Raw genomic sequence first — 9,973 nt, forward strand, 5'->3', positions numbered from 1 at the left:
TCTATATATCCCTATACGGGGATGATCTATAAGTGTCCCAGCGTGAGGAACACGCAAATGTGGATCACGCATTTAGCGCTTTGGATGATTTTAGCCAGACGTCGAGAGTCCAGGTGAATTGGAATAAGTCAAATGCATTCCCGATACATGCTCTGACACCAGCCACTATTCTGCAGGAAATGGCGCAGGATCTCTACTCGGAACCAGTCACATTATGCTTCCCGGGCATTCATATTTACTACAACTTGGCCGATCTTGAGCAATCTTCAACAGTCAATGATTTTTGCAGACATCCATAAATTTCTGGCTAATGCTTCCTCTATCCGTCGCAGGCAGGGTCATACTGCACAGATGGTTTTCCTTCTCAGTTTCTTGCTTTACTTTGTAGCTCGCTTTATTTGGCTCACAAAATCCATCTTTTGGGAGATTAACTGCCTATTGATATACCTCATATAAGGCACAGGACGTCGTAGACTGGCATTAACCAAACTATGGCTCCCCACTGATGGAGGTGGGTTAGCGGTCCCTGACTTGGAGCTTTATTGCCTGGCGGCGCACCCGAAATGGCCAGCTTACTGAAGACATTGTTGATGGGGGAGGGGGCATGATAGTGACTGGCGTATACTTTCTCTCCACCAGTACCATGCCATAGGCCAGCTTAATTAGCCCTAATGCTCAAACAGGCGTTAAATATTCTGGTCTCTTGCTGGATACCCTGCAATTTCAATGGGCCTGGGTCTTGCACCGAACACAAATGATGGTTCTGTATGCGAAGTACCTCACACGGTCGCATTACTACAAGTCTTGGATGAGGGATATTGGGCTGGGTTGCGGGAGAGAAAGGGTAGGAATGTGCTATGGAGCTGGTAAAAGGAGGAAAACAAAGGAACTTTGTGGAACTCGTAAACAAATATAAGTAAAGTATAAGTAAACAAATATACTCTCCCCTCCCACCACTATTTACTGTATGGGTCAGTGGCGGCAAACATGCGGAGGCCATGGGGGAGGACAGGCAAGAACCCCCAGAACAGAGCGGTAGAAACAATGTGGAAGTAACTCCAATCCCCAAGGTGGGGGTGGGGGGTGGGGTAGAGTTCTGAGAAGTTCCAGAAGTGCCAGTTACAGATATGTAGAAGGCCCAGCGAATCCTTGCATCTGTAACACTATTCAAACCATCACATAATAAATTCCATAACAGAACACAACATGACCAATGTCTGTACACTGCCATATTACATCATATAACAATAAACAGTAAAGGCATCCTATCTGCAGAGGCTACACATCTTCTCCCCTTTTTAACACCACACACAGACACACACACACACACACACACTGCACCACAGAGACAAAACCACACACAAATCAGGACAATAATTCAACCCAGAGAACCACAGAAAAGCAATACCCAAAGTAAATATGAAAAACTAACCAGACGCCACACAACATGTAAGAGGAGAGTGTCTTTTAGGTACTTTTATAACACGAGAACTCCTTCTTAACCAAGAACTCTGCAGCATTCCCTGCAACAGACACTTGTTTGTCACTTACATGTTTTTTCACTTTCATTATCACATTTTCCATTTCTAGCAACTCTTGCCATATTGCACCATTGCCCATTCGAAACACGAACAGCGATGCCTCTAACCTTGATGACTCTAACAGGATCTCAAAATTTCGAAGATGCCTTTCTTAACAAAATGGTGTCTTCCTGATACGTGCCAAATCACCCATTTCGAATTTGACCTCCTGGACATATTTTTCCTTACACCTTACGTCCCTCTGACACCGAGCACAACTGTTTGTCTCTCAATTTCCCGGCATCATCACTTGCTGTGGACATTCATCACAGCCTTGACCCATCATCTTCAAAAAGGACACAACGAGGTCACCTCTTTCCTCCCCCTCATGAGTTTAAAAGGTGCTTTACCAGAGATCGAATGAGGTGTAGATCTATAATCCCACCCAAAATCTCTGGTAGTTACTTCACAGTCAACACTGGATGTCACCACGCTCTGGATACACTCCACTATAAACCTGTTGAATCTCTCCACTTTTAGTTTGCCTGAGGGCAGTACAATGGCGTGCATACATTTTTCACTCTACATTTGCCTAAAAACTCTGTCATGGTGGAAGAAGTAAATTGAACTCCATTGTCAGTGAGCAGCTCCTCGGGAGTCCCTTCTCTTGTAAACACTTCACAACCAAAAGGAATCACAGAGTTTGTGTTGGGTTCGGCTATACCACGTACTTCCACCCGCCTGTAAAGATGATCCATCATGACAATAAAGTGTCTCATATTAGAAGGTAATATATGAAAAGGGTCGGGGGAAAAAATCAACCTCAACTCTCTGCCACACCTTACCAGGACATGAAACAGGCCCATCAGAAGGCACAGAGGTCACCAAATGGTTAGCAGTCAAACAGCATGGTGCACAACTTCTCACTAATCCTTCTACCTCCACATCCACTCCAGGGCACCAGAAATCATTTCTTATCCTACGCTTAGAGGCACTCATACCCAGATGGCCTACATGAGCTGTCTCCAAAATCTTTTGGTGGAAACATCCTTGTGGAATTAACTTATCACCTCTCACCAACAATCCTCCTTCCAAAGATAACTCATCCGCCACCTTGCAATAAGATAGCAAAGAAGTCTCCAAAGTATTTCCCTCTGCCCCCCAAATTTCCCAAAATTCATGATCTTGTTCAATACAGTATCCTCCCTCAACCGATCACACAATACCATTATATCGGAACAAATTACCAAATCTTTAACTTAGGCAATGATACATGCCTCAATTTCTTCCTGTACATCCACTTAACACACATCTAATGGTAACCAAGACAGAAAGTCCATTCTAATGTTCTTTCCTCCTGCAATTTGAAGCACACTAAAACTCCAATAATTTGATAGATAATCTGGCTGAGGATCTTAATTTGGATTCTAGACAAAATACCAACGAGTGGTCCTTGATTGGTCCTCAAGCTACATTTTATCCCAAAGAGATAAGGCTTAAACTTGCCGACACTCCAAACGCATTCCAACATTTCACTTTCTATTACAGAATATTGTGTTTCCAAATCTTTCATGCTTCTGGAAGCAAACCCTACAGAGACTTCCGTCCCATCCATCACTTGTAGCAAAAACACTCAATGCCAAAATGTAGGAAACTGGCTCTATATATACTACACCAGAATGAGGTATAGTGTGTATAGAGACTAAGTGAACCCAGAGGTAGGCAGAGGTTAAAGTTAGATAGCACCTTACTCTCTAATTGTGGTAGAGTGGTCGAGCAGTAAGGCAGTATCATAGGACAGTGTTAAGCATTTGATGTACACACTCAGTCAGCAACTGAACTCTAGGCCAATTGTATTTGTATAAAAATATATACTGTTGTTTTATTTTTAGAACCAAGTAAGCCTGGCACAGGTATGCATTAAATACTTTTCAGTAATAAGTTACTGGATATAGAACAGTTTTGAAAATGCAATAGATATTGTACTTTGTTTGATTTACAGGGTATATAGAAGGATGAAACAGTTAGCAAATACAGTACATTGAAATGAATATGCTTTTTCAGTAAATTACAGGTAAGTTACTTTCTACGTTACTCTTCTTACTCAAAGCTGGATACCTAGATTCAACACTGGGAAATTTCCTGGAAACAGGTACGTAAATACGTTTTGGTTATTCACATGATTTTTAAAGAATATTTTTATGTTTCAAAAATTCATACTTAGAATCTTTTTGGAGAAAAAGTCTCAATGTTATCCTATGGAGAGAAAACAGGTTAACAGTCCATAGGTAAGTAATCGACTGTGGGAGTTATTTATTTATTTATTTATTGTTGACATTTTTAGAGCGCGCTGTTACCCGAAGGTGTCCTGGCGCTAGCTGATCGCTTGTGGGGGTGGGCAGGGACATTAGCGAGAGAAAAGCCAGGTTTTGAGAGCCTTCCTGAACTTGAGTAGGTTGGGGGTCAGTCTTAGACTGGCCGGCAGCGCGTTCCAAGCCTTGGCGGTGCCTAGGGATAGACTTCTGCCTCCCCAGCGAGTTTTCCTAATTTTCGGGACGACAACCAGCCCCTGCTCGGCTGATCGTAACGCTCGGGCTGGCTTGTACCACTGGAAGAGAGGGGTCAGGCAGTGGGGGCCCAGGCCATGCAATGCTTTAAAGATCACACAAAGTGACTTAAACAAAAGGTTAAGGTTCTGGGGTTAGACTCAGGGGTCCCCCAGGGTCAGTGTTGCACTGTTGTTACACACTCAGCGGCACTGGGGCGGTGGGGTGCAGAGTGTTGAGGCCCACTGTTATCCAAAGGGGGACACGTGGTCTCCGGATGGCAAGCAGGTCACTGGGTTGTGAGAGCAAAGCTCCTAGGGTTAAGGTCAGGGCAAATGGGGGAACAAAGTAGCACAAAAGGTGCACCCTCAGCGGCACTGGGGCGGCCGGGTGCAGAGTGCTGATTCGACGTTAGGCGCCCTGTTTTTTTCTATGGAGAACCTCAGGCAGGGAGACGAAGGACTTCTGGTTGCGGCCACCACTGGGAGAGGTAAGTTGGGAAAATAAGGATTGGTTAGGCACCGTCGGTTTGGGCACACAAGGTCGCGGGGCGTCGGGTGCAGGGGTGACTTCTGGGATCGGATCTTCTTACCAGCTCCTGGTCGCGTTTAAGAGGGCCTTCTGGATTTAGGCTGCATTCGTCAGCTGGAGGCTTGAGGCAGGTCAGGGGTCGCCGGATCTCGGGTCAGGATCGCCGGGGTGACCTCCTTGTGGTATTTTTCCACTCGAGTTCGGGCCTGGTTCGGCGGGTGCAGAGTGGGCTGTATTTACGGTCCCTGACTGCTGCCAGGGGTTGCTGTTTGAACAAGTCCAGTGTTCACGGGAGATTCAGTCTTTGAAGTGTAGGCAGGCAGGTCCTCTGTGGTTTTGAGGTTGCTGGGATTTTTCAGGAGCAGGTTCGATGGGAGGCAGGCCTGTAGGACTGGGGCAAGTTAGTGGGCGCTGTCCTCTTGTTAGCTCTGCACAGCTCTTCGGTCCTACTTCTTATCTTCTTTTCTTGTCGTTTCTGGATCTGAGGAAGCGAGGTTCAGGGTGCCCCCTTAATACTAGATTTAGGGATATTACAGGTCGGTAAAGGGAATGGACCATTGGGACCATTCCCTGGGGTGGGTACACCCCCTATTCTGCCCCTCTCCAGTGGGAGGGCGGCTGGAGCCTGTCCCTGGTTGGCTGGGTTCCCCATCCTCAAGATGTCGGGGGCTCGAGGCTGTGCTTCAACCCACTTCCCCCACCTGAGGGGTGGAGTTGGCAACACCCCTCTTCCTCACTTGTTTTTCCCGCCCAAAGTGGGAGGTAGAACCACTAGGGACCAGTTGCTGAAAGCAGCAAATTGTCTGGAGAGGCTCACAAAGGCGGTATGCCGTTGAATCTTCTCCTTTGTGAACCCTGCCTATCCTGGGGGAGGAGGCTTGGTACCTCGTCCCAGGATGTGCATTGTTTCAGGTCCACGAGAGCAGCGAGCTCGCGACCCAGGGGTCACGAAACATGTCAATTGGTGGCAGCCTAAGCAGCCACTCAGTCAGGTCACTAGGAGTTGGTCGAGTTTCAGGGGCATCTCTAGGATTCCCTCTTTGGTGCATTTTACATTAAATCCCACACTGGCATCAGTGTGGGTTTTATGTGCTGAGAAGTTTGGTAACAAACCTCTCAGTCTTTAGTGTAGCCATTATGGTGGTGTGGATTTTGTGATGACAAACTCCCAGCACCATATACTCTTAATGGCAGCACTGCACTTACAGAGCCTTGGAATGGCCCTGGGTACTGTAGGGGCACAGGGCTCATGCACTTGTACCCTCACCACTGGCATAGGGCAGCCAGCTAGAGGGGTCACTGATCTATGCCAGGGCAGTGGTTTGTGGGCGTGGCACACAGGGATGTGTGCCATATCGACTCTTCACTTTGTTCTGCACCAAGACACGCAGCCTGCAAGGGCAGTGTATGGGTGTCAGGGTACAGGGCCTCTAAGGGTGGCACAATAAGTGCTGCAGCCCTTAGGGGTCTTTTCTGGTCACAGTGCCCTTGGTACCTGTGGTACCATTTATTAGGGCTGCATGTGGCCAGAGATGCCAATTGGGGTTAGGCTTCAAAACAGTTTTAGGGAAGAAACATAGGCCCCGGGTACCTGATTAGCAGGAGCCCAGGGCACACTCAGTCAAAGAACATCAGCAATTCAGCAAAACTTGGGGGCGTACCATGCAAGAAAGAGAGCACGTTCTCACACAACTCCCCCAAACGAAAGAAGATTAGACTAACCTTTCCCTAGAGAGTCTTCATTGTCTAAGTAGAAGAACCTGACAAGTCCATCTGCATTAGCATTGGCAGTCACAGGTCTGTGTTCCACTTCAAAGTCCATTCCCTGTAGAGAGATGAACCACCTCAACATTTTAGGATGTTCTCCTTTTATTTGCATTAGCCATCTGAGAGGTCTGTGATCAGTTTGAACTAGGAGGTGAGTACCAACCAAGAATGGTCTCAGGGACCAAACCACAGCAAAGGCCTCCCTCTCAAAGGCACTCCAACGCTGCTCCGTGGGGAGACGCCTTCTACTTATAAAAGCAACAGGCTGGTCTTGGCCTTCATCATTGGTCTGGGATAGGACCGCTCCTTTCCCTAGCTCAGAGGCATCAGTCTGCACTATGAACTGCTTGGCATAATCTGGAGCCTTCAGAATTGGTGCTGAGCACATTGCTTCTTTCAGGGTATCAAAAGCCTTTTGGCAACTAACTGTCCAGTTTACCTTTATGGGCATTTTCTTGGAGGCGAGTTCTGTGAGGGGAGTCACAATGGACCCATATCCCTTCACAACCCTCCTGGAGTACCCAGTCAAGCAAAGGAATGCCCTGACTTGGGCCTGGGTTGTTGGAGATGCCTAGTCCAGGATAACCTTGCTCATGAGCTGTAAGGGTTGTACCTGGCCTCCACCAACAAGGTGGCGCAACTACACCACAGAGCCCTGCCCTAGCTGGCATTCGGATGCCTTGATGGTTAGGCCTGTAGTTTGTAGGGCTTTTAAAACCTTCCCAAGGTGGATCAGGTGATCCTGCCAGGTGGAACTAAAGACAGCAATATCATCAAGATAAGCTGCGCTAAAAGACTCCAACCCAGTCAGGACTTGATTCACCAACCTCTGGAAGGTGACAGGGGCATTTTTCAAACCAAAGGGCATAACAGATTTTTCCTAGTGCTAATAGTGCTCCAACAGTTTAGCAGAAAAGCAGTGAGGTACGCACACATTACTAATTGATCAGAACAAATCTCAGTAGTGTTAAAAGAGTTTTCAAAGTGTATTAAACAACAGTTCAGAATGAACAATCTATTGTGCACATATTTTTCATACAGCAGCGGTGTGTGTACAGATTCCAGAGTACAGTAAACATCACTGAAGTGTACACAGATTTCTCCTCGAGTAGTAAAAGGCTTTGCAGCCTCCCATTATTTCTCAAGGTGTAGCAAACAGTAGTGCAGTGTGCGCATATTTCTCATAGTGCAGTAAACAGCAGCATGCAATGCTTTATCATAGTCAATTACAAGTAATGAAGTGTGTACACAGAGCATAGTAAAAAGCAGTGCAGTGTGCACAGATTCATCAGTACAACAAAAAACAGTGCAGCCCATATATTGCCGTCACACAGAAAAAACAGTGTGGTGTGAACAGATTACTCAGTGTAGTAAATGCAGTACAGTGTGCACAGATCCCTCATATTGTAGTATGATGCAGTGCAGCATGCACATATTTCTTAAAGTGTAGTAAGATGCAGTGCAGCATGCACAGATTTCTTAAAGTGCAGTAAGATGCAGAACAGTGTACACAGATCCCTCATATTGCAGTATGATGCAGTGCAGCGTGCACAGATTTCTTAAAGTGTAGTAAGATGCAGTGCAGCGTGCACAGATTTCTTAAAGTGCAGTAAGATGCAGAACAGTGTACACAGATCCCTCATATTGCAGTATGATGCAGTGCATCGTGCACAGATTTCTTAAAGTGTAGTAAGATGCAGTACGGTGTGCACAGATCCCTCATATTGCAGTATGATGCACCGCAGCGTGCTCAGATTTTGTAAAGTGTAGTAAAAGCAGTGTGCACAGATTCCTCAATGCAGTAAAAAGCAGTGCAGCATGCACAGGTGTCTCACAGTGCAGTGGGATGCGGTGTAGAATGCATGGATAGTCCAGTACAGATCAGTGCAGCGGGCAGTGATTCCTCACAGTGCGTCAGTATGTAGAGCAGCATGCACGGATTCCTCACAGGGCAGGAAGATGCAGTGGAACATATTTGTCATAGTGCAGTAATATACAGTCCAGTATGCCGAGATTCCGTAGAGTGCATTAAGAGGCAGTGCACAGTTTAATCATAGTGCGGTACGATGCAGTGCAGCAGTACACAGATCCCCTCTTTAACACACATGATGCCCATAAACACCCCCAGGGCCGGAAGGAAAGCCCCCAGGGTCCCCAGATAGAAGAGCCAAGCTCAGCTCCAGGGGCCCCCAGATAGAAGAGCCCAGCTCAGCCCCAGGACCCCGGATTGAAGAGCCCAGCTCAGACCCAGGGGCCCCCGGTTAGAAGAGCTCAGCTCAGCCCCAGGGGCCCCGGATAGAAGAGCCCAGCTCAGCCCCAGGGGCCCCGGATAGAAGGGCCCAGCTCAGCCCCAGGGCCCTCGGATAGAAGAGCCCAGCTCAGCCCCAGGGGCCCCGGATAGAAGGGCCCAGCTCAGCCCCAGGGGCCCCTGGATAGAAGAGTCCAGCTCAGCCCGGCTCCTGCAGAGATTCCCTCCAGGATTATTCAGTCTATTTCTACAAACACAGCAGAAGGTGCTGACAATCTCCTACCTGAGCAGAGACCTGTGCAGACGTGTCCAGGCTCTCTCCTCCGCCTGGGACTTGGGGGAGGGGGGCAGGGGCAGATCTGGGATCTGAGGGGGGCAGATCTGGGGTCTGTGAGGGTCTGCAGATGAAGGTCACGGCCCCCACAGACAGGGCTCCTTCCTCCTCGGCAGCAGGCTGCACACACCATGAGAGACAGGAAGTGATATCACCGCCGCTGCGGGTGCTGTCTCTGCCTCCGCTGACCCGGAAGAGGAAACCCTTTTCCTTTCATCCAATGTGCAGTTCAGTGGATTCATCAACAGGTGAGGAGCGCCCTCTGGTGGCCGCTGATGGAACAGCCGCCTCCAGGCTCCAGCATTGAATATTTCACATAAGCAAGCATTTATACCTGTAAAGACTTGGGGTTTTAGATTTTTAGATGTTACAGACAGGGTTGACACCTAAAACCATCTGAGATGGCAACACTAGTCACAGACATGGATGGTCTTAAGACACACAATACAAACTCAGCATTTACAATCCAGCACGCCACACAGATGCAGCATTACTAGGCTGTCAGTGCGATGGATATGCAGTTTGTTTTAATTTTAGGAATTATTCATTTTAGGGAATCTCGGTTGTGTTAATGTATTTTCCTAATTGCATTGGCTGGTCTCTTTTAAAGCGGGTTTGAGTGGTAGCCTGACTCGTGCACAATCTAACATTTAAACACAGAGTTACATAATATTTGTTTTGGGAGAGTGTCCCAGATGGTATTTATGTATTATGTATATACAGTTTGATTATGAGAATGCTTACATTAATCCAGGATGGGAGTTTTAAGTGTGATTGTATATTTCATGGTGTAAAACAGTTGTTTTAAAGGATTGAACATTTCTTTATGAAATACAGATTGTGAGGATTGATTTTGGATAGAACTGACCAGAATTCAACCACTTGGATGTTTCATAGGTGGGGACTTTTCCACAGGTACACTGGACATCTTGTGGTGTTCTTCATGCCCAGGGGCTCCAGGTGTTGTACACTTTTTGGGGTGTGTTTTTAGGTCTCGCCTACGCAGCGCACATGCCCTGCATAGGAG

The 9,973-nt window shown here is 47.2% G+C and overlaps 1 protein-coding gene across 1 annotated transcript in view; it reads right to left on the minus strand.

Annotated features, from left to right (window-relative positions):
- Positions 1-8,917, minus strand: part of LOC144806400 (uncharacterized) — a 55,320-nt gene extending 46,403 nt beyond the window's left edge. The window contains exon 1 of the mRNA XM_078672760.1: positions 8,896-8,917. The gene's annotated coding sequence lies outside the window, so the exon portion shown is untranslated. The remainder of the gene's footprint in view (positions 1-8,895) is intronic.
- Between the last annotated feature and the right edge of the window lie 1,056 nt (positions 8,918-9,973).

Source organism: Lissotriton helveticus (assembly GCF_964261635.1).
Source record: "Lissotriton helveticus chromosome 1_1 unlocalized genomic scaffold, aLisHel1.1 SUPER_1_unloc_7, whole genome shotgun sequence".
NCBI lineage: Eukaryota > Metazoa > Chordata > Amphibia > Caudata > Salamandridae > Lissotriton > Lissotriton helveticus.